The 13,013-nt window shown below is 34.6% G+C and overlaps 1 protein-coding gene across 1 annotated transcript in view; it reads left to right on the plus strand.

The window, feature by feature from the left end:
* Positions 1 to 4,861: 4,861 nt before the first annotated feature.
* LOC124636868 (organic cation transporter protein-like) overlaps positions 4,862 to 13,013 on the plus strand; it is a 36,800-nt gene continuing 28,648 nt past the window's right edge. Inside the window, exon 1 of the mRNA XM_047173070.1 lies at positions 4,862 to 5,145. The gene's annotated coding sequence lies outside the window, so the exon portion shown is untranslated. The remainder of the gene's footprint in view (positions 5,146 to 13,013) is intronic.

Consider the following 13,013-nt stretch of genomic DNA (forward strand, 5'->3'; position numbering starts at 1 on the left):
CTTCTGTCTATTCCCATGCCAATCCAGGGTCATAAGAAAAATAAAATACATCAAAAACAAAATTATATTTTCATACAGAACTCAAGCGCCTACGCTTTATGTATAGAAAGAAAGAAAGAAAGAAAGCAGTTGAGTACCAATGTTTTGCGAGTGCATATCTGACCTCCTCAGCCCAGGACCCCTTGGTTTGACTAGTGTCAGACTTCCCGAGATGAGGCCCGAGCGAAGGCCAGCACCAGTGTTGGGCTGCAGAAGAATATGAATTCCCGTGGCCCCGCGCCCACGTGCAAGGAGGACACAGGGGGGTTTTAGCCGGTATTAGTCTAGCACACCCCTCCGCCTCTCCCCAGGCGGAGGAAGTCCATGAGGATTTCCCCTCCCAAAAAAAAATAGGTGAGACTTTCTAGCTTCTGACTACCCGTAACGACTGCCAAAGATTTTCAATGAGAGCCGAAAGATGTTCTACTGAAACAGAGCGCCTACTTATTTTTGCATAGCAAGTGGTCTTTGTGCAATAGAATGAAGAGTTAGGTATATTTGTTAAGGGGCACCATTACCAATCTATACTAATGCAAATATTGTTAAGATAAGCGTGTATTAACCACGTTGATGTTTGTTGCCCTGAAAAACCAACCGGAAAATCAGCTGGACTAGTAAAGCTGTTAAAATAATTTCCAGTCAATAAAGAATACGGAATAAATGACCAATGATTGCACGTGTCAAACCATATCATTTAATTCCATTTCCACGGTAGATACGTTACGGATTCTTGAACTGTAGATTCGGATTAAATAAAGTAAAATTCACGTTTTTTTTTCGCTTGTTTGTTATAATTTCCGCTTTACCTGGATCACGTGCATAAAGTAGATTTTTACCTAAATAATTGTTATACATATTTCAGAACTGAGTAGACCGAAGTAATAGCGAAAATTCCTACATCGGAACACTAACTACTTACAGCACTCACTACCTCTAGTAGTCTGTATATCTCTTCCAGCTTGTAATTCCGAACGGATTTGATATTAGGATAATCATCAAGAATATAGATAAACTTAGCCATTAATGCGCAAACACGAAAAGAGAAAAGTGTGCTATATAAAGATAGTCCATGTTTTAGTGTCTTAGAATTTCGAAAAGGGCATACGAAACTCGTTATAATAATACACAATTACATTTTCTGCCAACAGAACATAATAGCTTACATATGAAATAGGTAACTCAACAACAAGTACGTTGTACTACAACGTCCTGACACCAAGGACATTAGATGATCTACGTGTGATCGTGTGATAGTCTAAAATTAGACAAACGGTCATAAGCCCCTATAATTACGGGGCCCTATGAGTATGGACCAGAATTACAATTGAAACTAATGCTTTGTGGTGAAAATGTTTACGTAAAGAATTTCACCTATTATGATATACATAGAAATCACTAATATGGTGCTAATTGGAGTTTCTTTGGGGTTTGGCAACGGGCGTCTGTCTCTCTGTGGCTATGTGTCTGTCTATGGCACTAGTCTGTCTGTAGCTTTTAACTGAATGAACCGTTTTGGATGTGTTTTTTTTAATAAAAGCTGGTTTAACAGCCTCACTTCTTATTGGTATTCATGACTTTTCGCACAGCTTGTATCAGGAGATCATACCCGCTACATAGTCAGATAATAAGACTTTCCTTCAAACTAAATTAACCACAGCTAAGCTTACCGTGAGTGTACCCTTCAATCAATGTCGTACAAATGACTCAACAGAACTACCAGTGTGTGTCACACCCACACAAAGAAAGGTTGTCTAGACACAAACATATGGGCATAAGTCTCAGCTTTGAACCTTATACGGTCTTACAGATATTTGAGAAAGTTCTCGACGCATTCAGTTTCAAGTTATAGAAACGTAACTTTAATTTTCACTTGGAGACGTTAATTTGTGCGAATTCTTACTTACATTGTATAAATGGGAAAGTAACTGTGTCTGTCTGTTTATTGAGCTTTCACGCCAAATTAATTTTGGTACGTATCTATTCTAGAGCCTTAGAAATAGGACATAGACAATTTTTTTACGGCTGGAGTAGTGTTTTGTCCGAGATGTGGATGAAACCTAAATATTGCAAAAATAACAAAGAATTCGCTTTTATTTTTTCTGGATGTTAAAAACAAGCTTGCAATTATTGGGATGCGGTTTCTTTTTCTGAATGCGGTTTCTTTTTCTGTTTGAAATCTACTGATGTAACGAAAGTTTGGTGAAAAGTGTGACATTCAATAAAAAGAAAGCATAAAATTAGAAAAAAATGGGTACTATATTGGTACCTTACTCTAATTTGATAAGAAATAAACTACAACTAATTTAATTAAATTCAACATTGAACTTGATCGTGACAGTAAAAAATTTGAGAAAATGCATTTATTTTGAAACTAGCTTTCCGCCCGCGGCTTCGCCCGCGTGGAATTCGGTTCACCCCTCCCGCTGTGGGTTAGCAGCGGTGAGGGAGTGTCAGACTCTTACTGACTAAAATCGTCGTGTTCCGTCCTAGGCCTTTTATATACCAGGGCCGCGGTACCTCTTTCGAACAACCCGCAGCCGCGGCTGGCCCTGGCGCTACTGGGCCCCACTGATTTCAAAACAGACTAATTCGCGGCGAACCTTAACACCACGATACAGAAAAGCACAACGCCATCTATCGAGCTATCGGGAAGCTCGCGATTGAACAATGAGCTACAGGTTAAAGCGCGAGATATCATTGCACTTCTTACGTATCTTAAAAAAAACAACGTCACCACGTTTTAAAAAGCTATCATTCCACTTCTTATGTATTTTAAAAACACATCGTTACCACGTTTTAAAAACACCCAGCGCCATCTATCGCATACCTCAAGAACGAAATAACTTAACTAATACTTATACCAATTAGTAATTCGTTGAATTATAGTTAATTCAGGATAAGTAGATGTAAAAAAAACAGTTAAGACGATAAAACAAATCGTACGTCATCCCTCGGGAATTCCTCATTTTCGAGGATTCATTATCGTATCATTTAGCTTCTAAATTTATATGTTCATATTCGTTTGCAATATATAAGTAGATGTAAAAAAAAAACAGTTTAGACGATTAAACAAATTGTACATCATCCCTCGGGAATTCCTCATTTTCGGGGATTCATTATCGTATCATTTAGCTTCTAAATTTACATGTTTATATTCGTTTGCAATATATTACCTTGTTTTAAACGACACACAGCGCCATCTACAATCCATCCATCAAGCAAACAATATTTTTGTATTCCCTCGGGAATATCTATTTTTTTCGGGATAAAAAGTACCCTATTATTTAATCCGGACTTCTAACTTTACGTCTGCAAAATTTCAAAGCAATCGGTTCAGTAGTTACGGCGTGAAAGCGGAACAAACAAACAAACAAACAAACAAACTCACTTTCCGATTTATAATATTAGTAAGGATTAGATCCATTTAGTGTTCTTTTCTTATTTCAGCCAATTATTATAATCAGTTTTACAGCTTCTAGATAATAAGGAAAAAACCTTATTTTATCCATTTGATGTGCCAATGAATTTCATTTTTATGGAGCCTATTAGAGGTAAGTACATCTAATTCGAACCTTCTAAAAAATTTGATTAATATTACCCTATCCTGTCTGCGCATAAGGTAATCTGCATCATGTATTCACTTAATCTATTGGTTAAAACCGCATGAACATCAGGACAATAGTTTTTACGTTTACCGTGAATAAACAGATACCTGGTATATATATGTAAGTACACGGAATTATATAATTTACAGTGCTTATGTATGCAACGCATTTATAAAGAAAATAATTACTTATATATAAGTTTCACCTACAGGTCTGTTATCCATATAAAAACATAAAAACATATAAAAAGTGTTAAAATAAATTATTCGGTACGGTAAGTATAGGCATAAACAGGAATAAACTGAACAGGATCAAATAAACTTCAGAAACATCTGGCTGCCCTAGCGAAGGACTTTATAACGGTTTAAGGCACAAGGAATTATGTATTCAACAATGTGCTAGATAAGCATAGGAATGTCCCACATTGCTTTTTTTTTTTAATACGTACTTGATGCTTTATGCGAAAGTGAATCTGTAACACTTTTACTTTGGAGCTTAAAAATAAACTTACTGACTCGATTGATAATAAATGTGTAAAAAAAACTCAATTGATCTAGGTAGTTCGATAATTAATTTTTTTTCCTATAAAAGCGAGTGAAATAGTAAGTAAAAACTAGTGTCAGTACAAAAATGTAACACCTCGTTATCACTTATATTTATTACACTGAAAGTTTGCATGTTTTAAATACCCAAACGTATAACTCGCCACGTGTGAACACAGGTAGATACCGTCTCACCAACAGCTGATTCACTAATTTAAACAGTAATAAACCTTATTAGAAAGTGATAACAATTATAATTGCTTAAACACAGCGAACGCATGGCTTTTCGTACACACGATCACGTGACTATCACGCTACTTCGGCTCGCCTAAAACCTATCGAATGGGGTCAACGTCAACCATTCATTTAGATAGCAAATCGATATTAATGTAATTACGAGTGTACACACATTTGTGACATTCTTCTCATCGCACAAATACACGATGAGATTATGTTAAAATGCATTAAACATTAAGCGCACATTGCATGCATCGACAGCAGATCATCAGGTAGAAACGCGAGTTGTAACATTATTTTAAGTTTGATGACCAATGCTGTCACTACATCAGTGTTCGTTAGTGATGTGTGAAGATAAGCAGCTATGGATTGCGTGTAAGCGATGTAAACGGTCGGAAAGGAAAGCGGCGTAAGCGCGTCGCGCGATAAAATGACGTTAGTGTGACGAGCCAAGCCGTTCGGAACCAATGCAGTGTCGAGCGCGCCAGACGGTTCGCCTCAGTCCGACGCGCACGCTTCGCCGGCCGGCCATTCTTACCAAATAACGAACAAAAATCCGTGTCTATTTAACTCTTACTACTTCAAAAACTCGCCTCTTTACTACCGTGTACAAAACTAGTGTAATCCCAAGTGCCTTCGTGATTGTTTAAGGTTATAAAACTGCACATACCGACGAGGTGTTCCGTGAATTGGGTCATGGTATACAATTTGTACGATTCCGTGTAAGTATTGCCTTTTTAATTTTTTTCAAAAATCGAATGTGAAATCCAAGTAGTGCTGGCCGCGTACCTTAATTTAGTCGGCTCGATTTAATCGATTATTTTTAGTCGAGTCAAGCTTAAAATATTTGTGGTTATTTATAAAATTTGTTCCTTTTATGGTTTACAGCATTTTTCCTTGCATATGTTCGAACAAATTGGATTACGCATTCCACGTAACATCATAAATGTATCGAGTGTTGTAACATACGGTTCTTTTAAACTGATCATGTGTTCAGCCATACCAGCTACTTGCATTTTTTAAATTTATTTGTCTAATATAAAAACTGCCAACGAGCTCAACACTAACTTTCTATTTTTTAAGATTTTGTATTCTCAAATATTTGTGCTACCTAAGCAGGAACTGTCATTATTCTTCGACAACAAATCTCAATCAAAGTATCAATTTTTTTTGTAAATGACATCGCAAACACGCATTAATAATGTCATACGAGTATTTTGATAATTTCGTGTTGAAAAATCGTTTTATTGCGTGAACAAACTTCATTGTCTTGGTAGCGTGTTTCGTCGTATTGTTAAAAATTACCTGACACGTCTTACAATGCAAACAGACGGACGGTGGGAGTTCTGTTGCTTATGAATAGCCGTAACTAACGACCTTTATGTTAGTAGTTACCGTGTAGGGAGCAAAAACGAATCGAATTATCGAAATTATAATCGAATAATCGACTAACACAAAAAGTGATGACAACTTAATTTTATATTTTGTAAAAAAGGTATTCGAATTAAATTTCGATTTAAAAATGTTACACAAAAATAATTTGGTAGTCGTCGTTACAATACGGTTTATTTTAGAAAATTTCACGCCATGTTTAATTTGAAGGAGCAAGGTTACTTTCTTGCAGTTTATGGTATACACTAAACGTTTCAGTTCTAAAATTAAAAGGGATTAATATAGAAATACTTTGTTACTCCGATCTCTAAAGGTGTCTGTTTTAAAACAGATTTTAAGTCATTGCAATAAAGTCCTGTTTCCTTTGGCGGCATTATAAATAATTCTGTACCTCGCTGTTGTCAGGGAAGACGATACTATAATTGTAATGTTTAGTTTAACTTCAGTGTTCCTTTATGAAAGAAAATTGGCTTAACACCCAACTATGTCTGCATTTTTGGAATATTTACAATAATAAAGACACCGTAATAAAGTATCCTATAGTTAGTAAAATGTAGTTTATGATTTTTTTTATTTTTCAAATATTATGTGACTGACAAATATCTTTATCTATGCGTACTTAATAATAATAAAAAGCTTTTCACTTTATACTATTGTGGTAGATAGACGTGCGAAAGATATACTTTCTCTAGATAAAAAACCAGTCAAAACAATGACTTATCAATATTCAACTGATATCTAAATTCCGATGTTCTAATTTAAGATTTTTTCCTTAACATTAGCAAATAATCTTTTAATATATAAAGCTTTATAAACATTTTTGTTTCGGGCACTTAAAAAACGATTAAGGACCCACATATTTATCGGTATAAAAACTCAAGAGTATCTGCACACTACAAACTTTTAGTCGGCCAATAGTTTGTTTGGGCTCATAAATCAGTATGAAGATGGATGGTAGTACGCACATTACGAAGATCAGGTATTTAGCCCATATAGTTATGGGCATGAATCTTGAGCTCTGACCTACATCTGCACAGAAGTGATTTATTAGCAAAGAACCAATCCCGAGTGATGCACTGCGGGCCAATCACCGCTTTAGCCCGACCCCGCGCCTCACTTCATACCACAAAAGGGACCCAATAAATTACTTCTGCGCAGGTGAAGGTCAGAGCTCAAGATTCGTGCCGATAACAATATCAGACTGAATGAAAACTTTCAAATAAAATTGTCAACGATCAACTGTCGGCCGACTGTTTAGTCTGTAGTGTACTGCTCTTGCGCTTGTTATTTTAATCATGCACACCAAATAACCGTTAAAAATGAATTTATATTCAACGTCAGTATTCGGCTAGGCAAATAGTATTACTATTTGTTATGTTCACGTTTTTAGTTTGAACTAAACGGACTATGAAGGCCCTATGTTAATAAGATTTCGAGTACTCAATAACGTGTGTTTGATTTGAATCGATGAATATATTAGCACAGTAGGACAAGTTAGCCTCAATATCAAACAAATAACAATAGCGAAGTAAATACTATAATAATACAAATACTTACTTCATTCAAAATTATTTTAAACGCAGCCAAACTATGTACGGTAGACCGCACATCAGTGGTAACTGTCATGCACCTTAACTCAATAGTAATAAGTACGATTTTCCTATAAAACTGTTACCACTGACCTGAAGTTGACTGTACTAGAAAAAAAGATTGGTTTAATATGTACACTAGCTTCCGTCCACGGTGTTACCCTTGGGGTTCTTCCCATATAGGGGTACAATTTATCTTCAGATATGTTATTCTGATGCATAAGTTACTTTTATTGCTGCCAAGACTCATCAATATGAATCTTGTTTTTAACATGAAGGGAGCAACAAATACTCTATCAACGTTATTACATATATAATTAACAATAGTAGGACAACATTATTGTGTCTCAAAGATAACTAAAACTAACTAATGCAGTGGCAGTCAAAGTTCAAAAGATCAAGAACTTTTGTATGAAACAACTGAAGTATAAAAGAGATATTTAACAATCCCCCCATTAAATAAATTTATATTTATCACTTTAGTACGCACGTGTTCAAAATACGTTAATCTGAATGATGAATGAATCGCAACATTTTGTTCTAGATAAGACACAAATGTCAATGCAGTCAGAGAGGTCGATCATATTTAAAGAAAATCAAAATAATGTCGATTGAGTCATTGCATTCATCACAGATAAATACAACCTACTCTATATCTATATTAAGTCTTAACAAATATGCAGTAGTGTTCAATATTCATTGCATGTGTGGCTGCCCTTAAATAAACTTACTTCAGATGAAACTTATGAAAGTCTTACTACTCAAAGAATTTGTTCTTTTCTTTGAGTAGTAAGACTTTGAGCACGTAAAAAAAACTATTTAAACATTACTCTCATACAAACACATCAAAAGCATTATCAGTCCCATTAGCACCAACTAACTCCAATCAAAATAAATAACGTAGAAATCTGGATTAAAATAGGACCCTTTTAATGTCCATACTTCCACTTACTCGATGTCACTACGAACTAATCACCTCTTCTCCTTCTCAAAAGAACAGTCTAGAAGGGTATGGACGCCTCGCAAGCGATGCTACAATATTTTTTTTTCGCCAGTCGTCAATGACTGCTTGGTATCGTCCATTGTTCTACTCATATATCTTTCGTAATTCTAATTACGAGTATTATCTATTTTGTGCTTATAACGGGTATAATCGCTGTTTCTATTATGGTTATTAACCGTGATAACGTTTATAACCGACTTTATTTCTGCAGTAAAATTCTAAATGTGGACTAATCTTGGGAGGGTTTGTTCATCGAAATTACAAAAACAATGTCGGTATTGATGTACCGAGAACCTTCGAAATTTTCAATTTATTTGAGATAGTAAAGCAAAGCCGATACAAAAACATATATTAATGGTGTCTTTAAGACATATAGGTAACTAAAATTTCAGTAGAAATCGTTATATGTATAAGACTATTCAAAAGTGACTTCATTCTTCAAGTACATTTTTTACCAAATAACAACTCTGAAGTTGGTTCACGGCTCACTTCACGATACATGATCAAAATTTATGAATTGGCCAACTTTCGGAGACGTATAGTTATTTGACGAAATCCGTAGACAAATTAATAGTCAAGTCATAGATACGTAACAAGACTGCTTAGTAACACAAATAGATACTCCATATTGAGCAGAATACAACGGGAGTTCGATCCCGGACGTGATAAATAATAATTTATCTCAAACATATGTTCACAATATTCTGCGATGAGAGTTAAAACTGACGAAGATAATAAAACGAATGAAGAATTAATTAAAATATTAATCGTTGCTATAGAATCTAATAATGATTATGAAACTATTGTTTCACAATTTGACGTCAATGTTGGCTAAAAAACTGCGCTCTAAATGAATTAATTTATAATTATTGTGAAATATGAAAGCAATTAAAGAAATCTCAATAAAGATAGCTGAATTAATAAATTTTGCTTTTTCCCCCCCGAATTATTTCACTCGACCGGAGTGAACTGTTTCACGCATTTAGACTGATTTATCTGTTATTCTGATTCTAGACTATATTACTGACTGATTTCATCAAAATTATACGAGCAAACTTTTGCGAGACAGAGCAACAAACGCCCACACCGTCAAACTTTCACGTTCATATTATTCTTTCTTCACATATTTTATCCTATTTAAGTAACTAATCTTTATAAATATTCTTACTTATTCCTGTTCCCATACCTTTTAATACTTAGACCCTTTTTGCTCCCGTTTTTAAGCCCCGATGAAATCTGATCAGCGTTTACCTGCGTTGTTCATTCCGCAAGTGATTATCTTTGGACCCTTCTAGGTTGTTTCACGAGTTAAAGTTGAGAAACCCATATTTATTGGGTAACTTATTTTGACTTAAATGCGTCACTTATACTATAAGCTCTAACTTATAGTCGTCTTTTGCCGCTCCGAAGTTAGGTATTGGCATCCCGCATGCTCAGTAGGTAATACTTTGTTCGTACATTAGTATGACTATTGTGAAGTTACTTGTAGCAAACTTCGTAGTGGTAAAGTTATTTGAAGGGAACTCTAGTTTTAGAAACTTCTTATTAAACATATTTGGAGTTTTATTTCCCTATAATAATGTAAGTTTTATTTACCAATAAAAAAATCAAAGGATCATTTCTTTCAGAGATTTATCAACACATACAAACTAATGCTTTCTTCGTTTTTCTAGAGATATTTATGATAAAGCATCATTCTCTTATAAAACTGTCATAAGAGAAAAGTGGTATTTTTATTGTGTGCAATAAAACGAAGAATTTAATGAATTAACTAATTAATAGAAATCCACTTAGCCGTCCATTAGGCGTCATAACACAATTAATTTCTGTTATAAAATACTTATATCTAGTTATTAGAGTTAATTAGGTTAAAAGTTAAATGTGTCAACAATCAATGGATGGTTCAAAGGAGAAATTGATGATTATTTTTTTCTATTAAGTCATTTTTTTTATTATTATTGGATAAGGGTCAAAATCTACTGCGGGATTGTTCGAAAGAGTTACCGCGGCCCTGGTACATAAAAGGCCTACGACGGAACACGACGGTTTTTAGTCAGTCAGAGTCTGACACTCCCTCACCGCTGCTAACCCACAGCGGGAGGGGGTTATTTCATGATTTTTGACGTCGTTAAAAAAAGGATCAAAATCAATCATGATTACGATGTCGTTAATGCATACAATTATTTAAATCTTGACGATGTAAACAAGCCTGTATATTTTTTGTCGTATGGAACAAAAATTGATAGCAAAAAATTATCCTATATAATGTAAATACAGTACAGTACAGAGAATTATAATAAATAGAAACTACTGAGTTGAAAATTTAATGTGAGAATAACCAATCCACCTTGAGCAAGCGTGGTGATTAATGCTCAATCCTTCTCTGTATGGGAAGAGGCCTGTGCCCTGCAATGGGATAGTAAAAAGGCGGATGATGATGAAAGATACAAAACTTATTTTCTAACAAAGTTACTGTCAGTATTAACATGAATGAATCTTATCAACGAGAGATTACAATATTTACCTCGTTTACAGGTACGAACTAATCACAAGATAGCTATTATCTAATCGCAAATAGATACTTAGGTGTGATCTATTTTCTAAACACCTTTAATAAAGACTATTATAGATATTAAATACTGGCTTCTTCTCGCGGTTTCACCTGCGTACCGAGGAAACAACTTCTTGTGCCTTCCTAAAAATCATCATTCTCCGAGCCTTTTTCCCAACTATGTTGAGGTCTGCTTCCAGACTAACCAGATGTAGCTGAGTACCAGTGCTTTACAAGGAGCGACTGCCCTATCTGACCCCCTCAACCCAGTGTGCCTTCCTAAAAATAATCTTCTAAAAATCTAATATCCTTCCTCTATAGGTTATGTTCTATGGAACATCGAATAATTTTTTAAATTGGATTAGTAGATTATTTTTCTTTCATTCTTCTTGAGATTAACGCGTTCAAATAAACATAGCCTTCAGTTTTATAATTGTTATTTATGTAGGTGCTTCTATCCTACAGCACAATAAATTTAAATAACGTCTTAATAATGACGGAAATTACTTTCATTCATAAACAACAGCGATAAATATAGTTACAATAATTAAATAAATAATAATATGCTATTAATATAATAAGATAAAACAATATTTCGTAATTCAGCTATCAAGAATTATAAAAAAGTAAATAGACGATAATATTTGTTCCGTGATGAAACTCTTATCATACAGGTGACTTTAACCTTTTTTTATTAGGATAGGAAAACTGCAATATCTATACTATGATAAACCTTATTTCGCGCTTTCATTTCTTTAATTTATTTTTAACCAAATCTACATTTTTTATTAAAAACTATTTAAAAAAAACAACCTTAAACTAAAAAACTAAAAGGCATCAAAAAATTTGTTCCCATCGCTGTCGACTGGGAGCATGCCCAAATGGCTGGCAGCATTACCTCGTTGGATCGCTTTCATTTCTTTGTTCAGCATATTTTCAAACGATATGTCTAATTATAATTTTTATTTAAGTTATCGATATTGATTTTAATGTTTATAAAAGATCTTATTTAATTGCACCCAACTGTCCTTACAAAACTGTTTACCCGACTGTAAAAAACGATAGTGAAAGAAACTATTTAATCAAGTAAATAAAAATCCATTTACCGAGAAGTCAGACATATTTACCTCATTAAGTCTCAAGTTTGAATCAAACAGTCGTACTGTTCATTGAATAACGATAATCTTAAGCTTGTGTTTGTAATTAAAATGATAAAGTTTTGATTTATTACGACATATAATTTCCTATGTACATATTTATTTCACTATATGTGTCAGTCCACGGTAAAAGGTACTTTATGGGTGTTGGCACTTACGACATTATGTTTTTTTAGTCTAAGCAAGATTGTAGAATTTGTATCTCCAAATGACTTAAGCGCCAAAGTCCATAAGGTACCTTTTGTCATGAAATGACTTTTGTCATATAGTGGTCATTCAATTGTAAGGTTAACCAGACTACTTTTAAAATGCTGGTGATTTTTTGACAGTATAAAACTACTACTAGTTTTCCCGCGGTTTCACCCGCGTTCCTTGAGAACTACTGCCTCTACTCGTGAATAGTGTACATTTGCAGCAGTGAAAGGATTTCAAATCGAATCAGTAGTTTCGAAGCCTATGAGGTACAAACTAATTAAAAAATGTTTCGTCTTTATTATATTAGTATATTAGTACGTCCATATCATATACATATAACTGCCTCGTTGGTCTAGTGGTCGCAAGCGCGGCTGCTGTGCTCGAGGTCTCGGGTTCGATTCCCGGGTCGGGCCGAAATCGCTTTGTGGGTTTTTTTAAGCTTTCACAAAGCAGCCCGTAGTCTAGAAGTTGGTGATTGAGTCACCCGTGCATCGGAGAGCACGTAATGGCGTCCATTATATTATATACAGACATATAGTAAAAATTTAATGATAGTGAGAGTGTTAAAATTATAGTGGGAATTTCTGAGGCATCTACTTTCCCCATCCGGATTACTACTGTAGTTTCCTCAAAATCCGTGTATATCGTACACATTTGTCACATTGTATGCAAAACAAAGTAGCCAATGTTTATTTCCTAACCG

This window comes from Helicoverpa zea, chromosome 15 (genome assembly GCF_022581195.2).
Source record: "Helicoverpa zea isolate HzStark_Cry1AcR chromosome 15, ilHelZeax1.1, whole genome shotgun sequence".
Classification (NCBI taxonomy): Eukaryota; Metazoa; Arthropoda; class Insecta; order Lepidoptera; family Noctuidae; genus Helicoverpa; species Helicoverpa zea.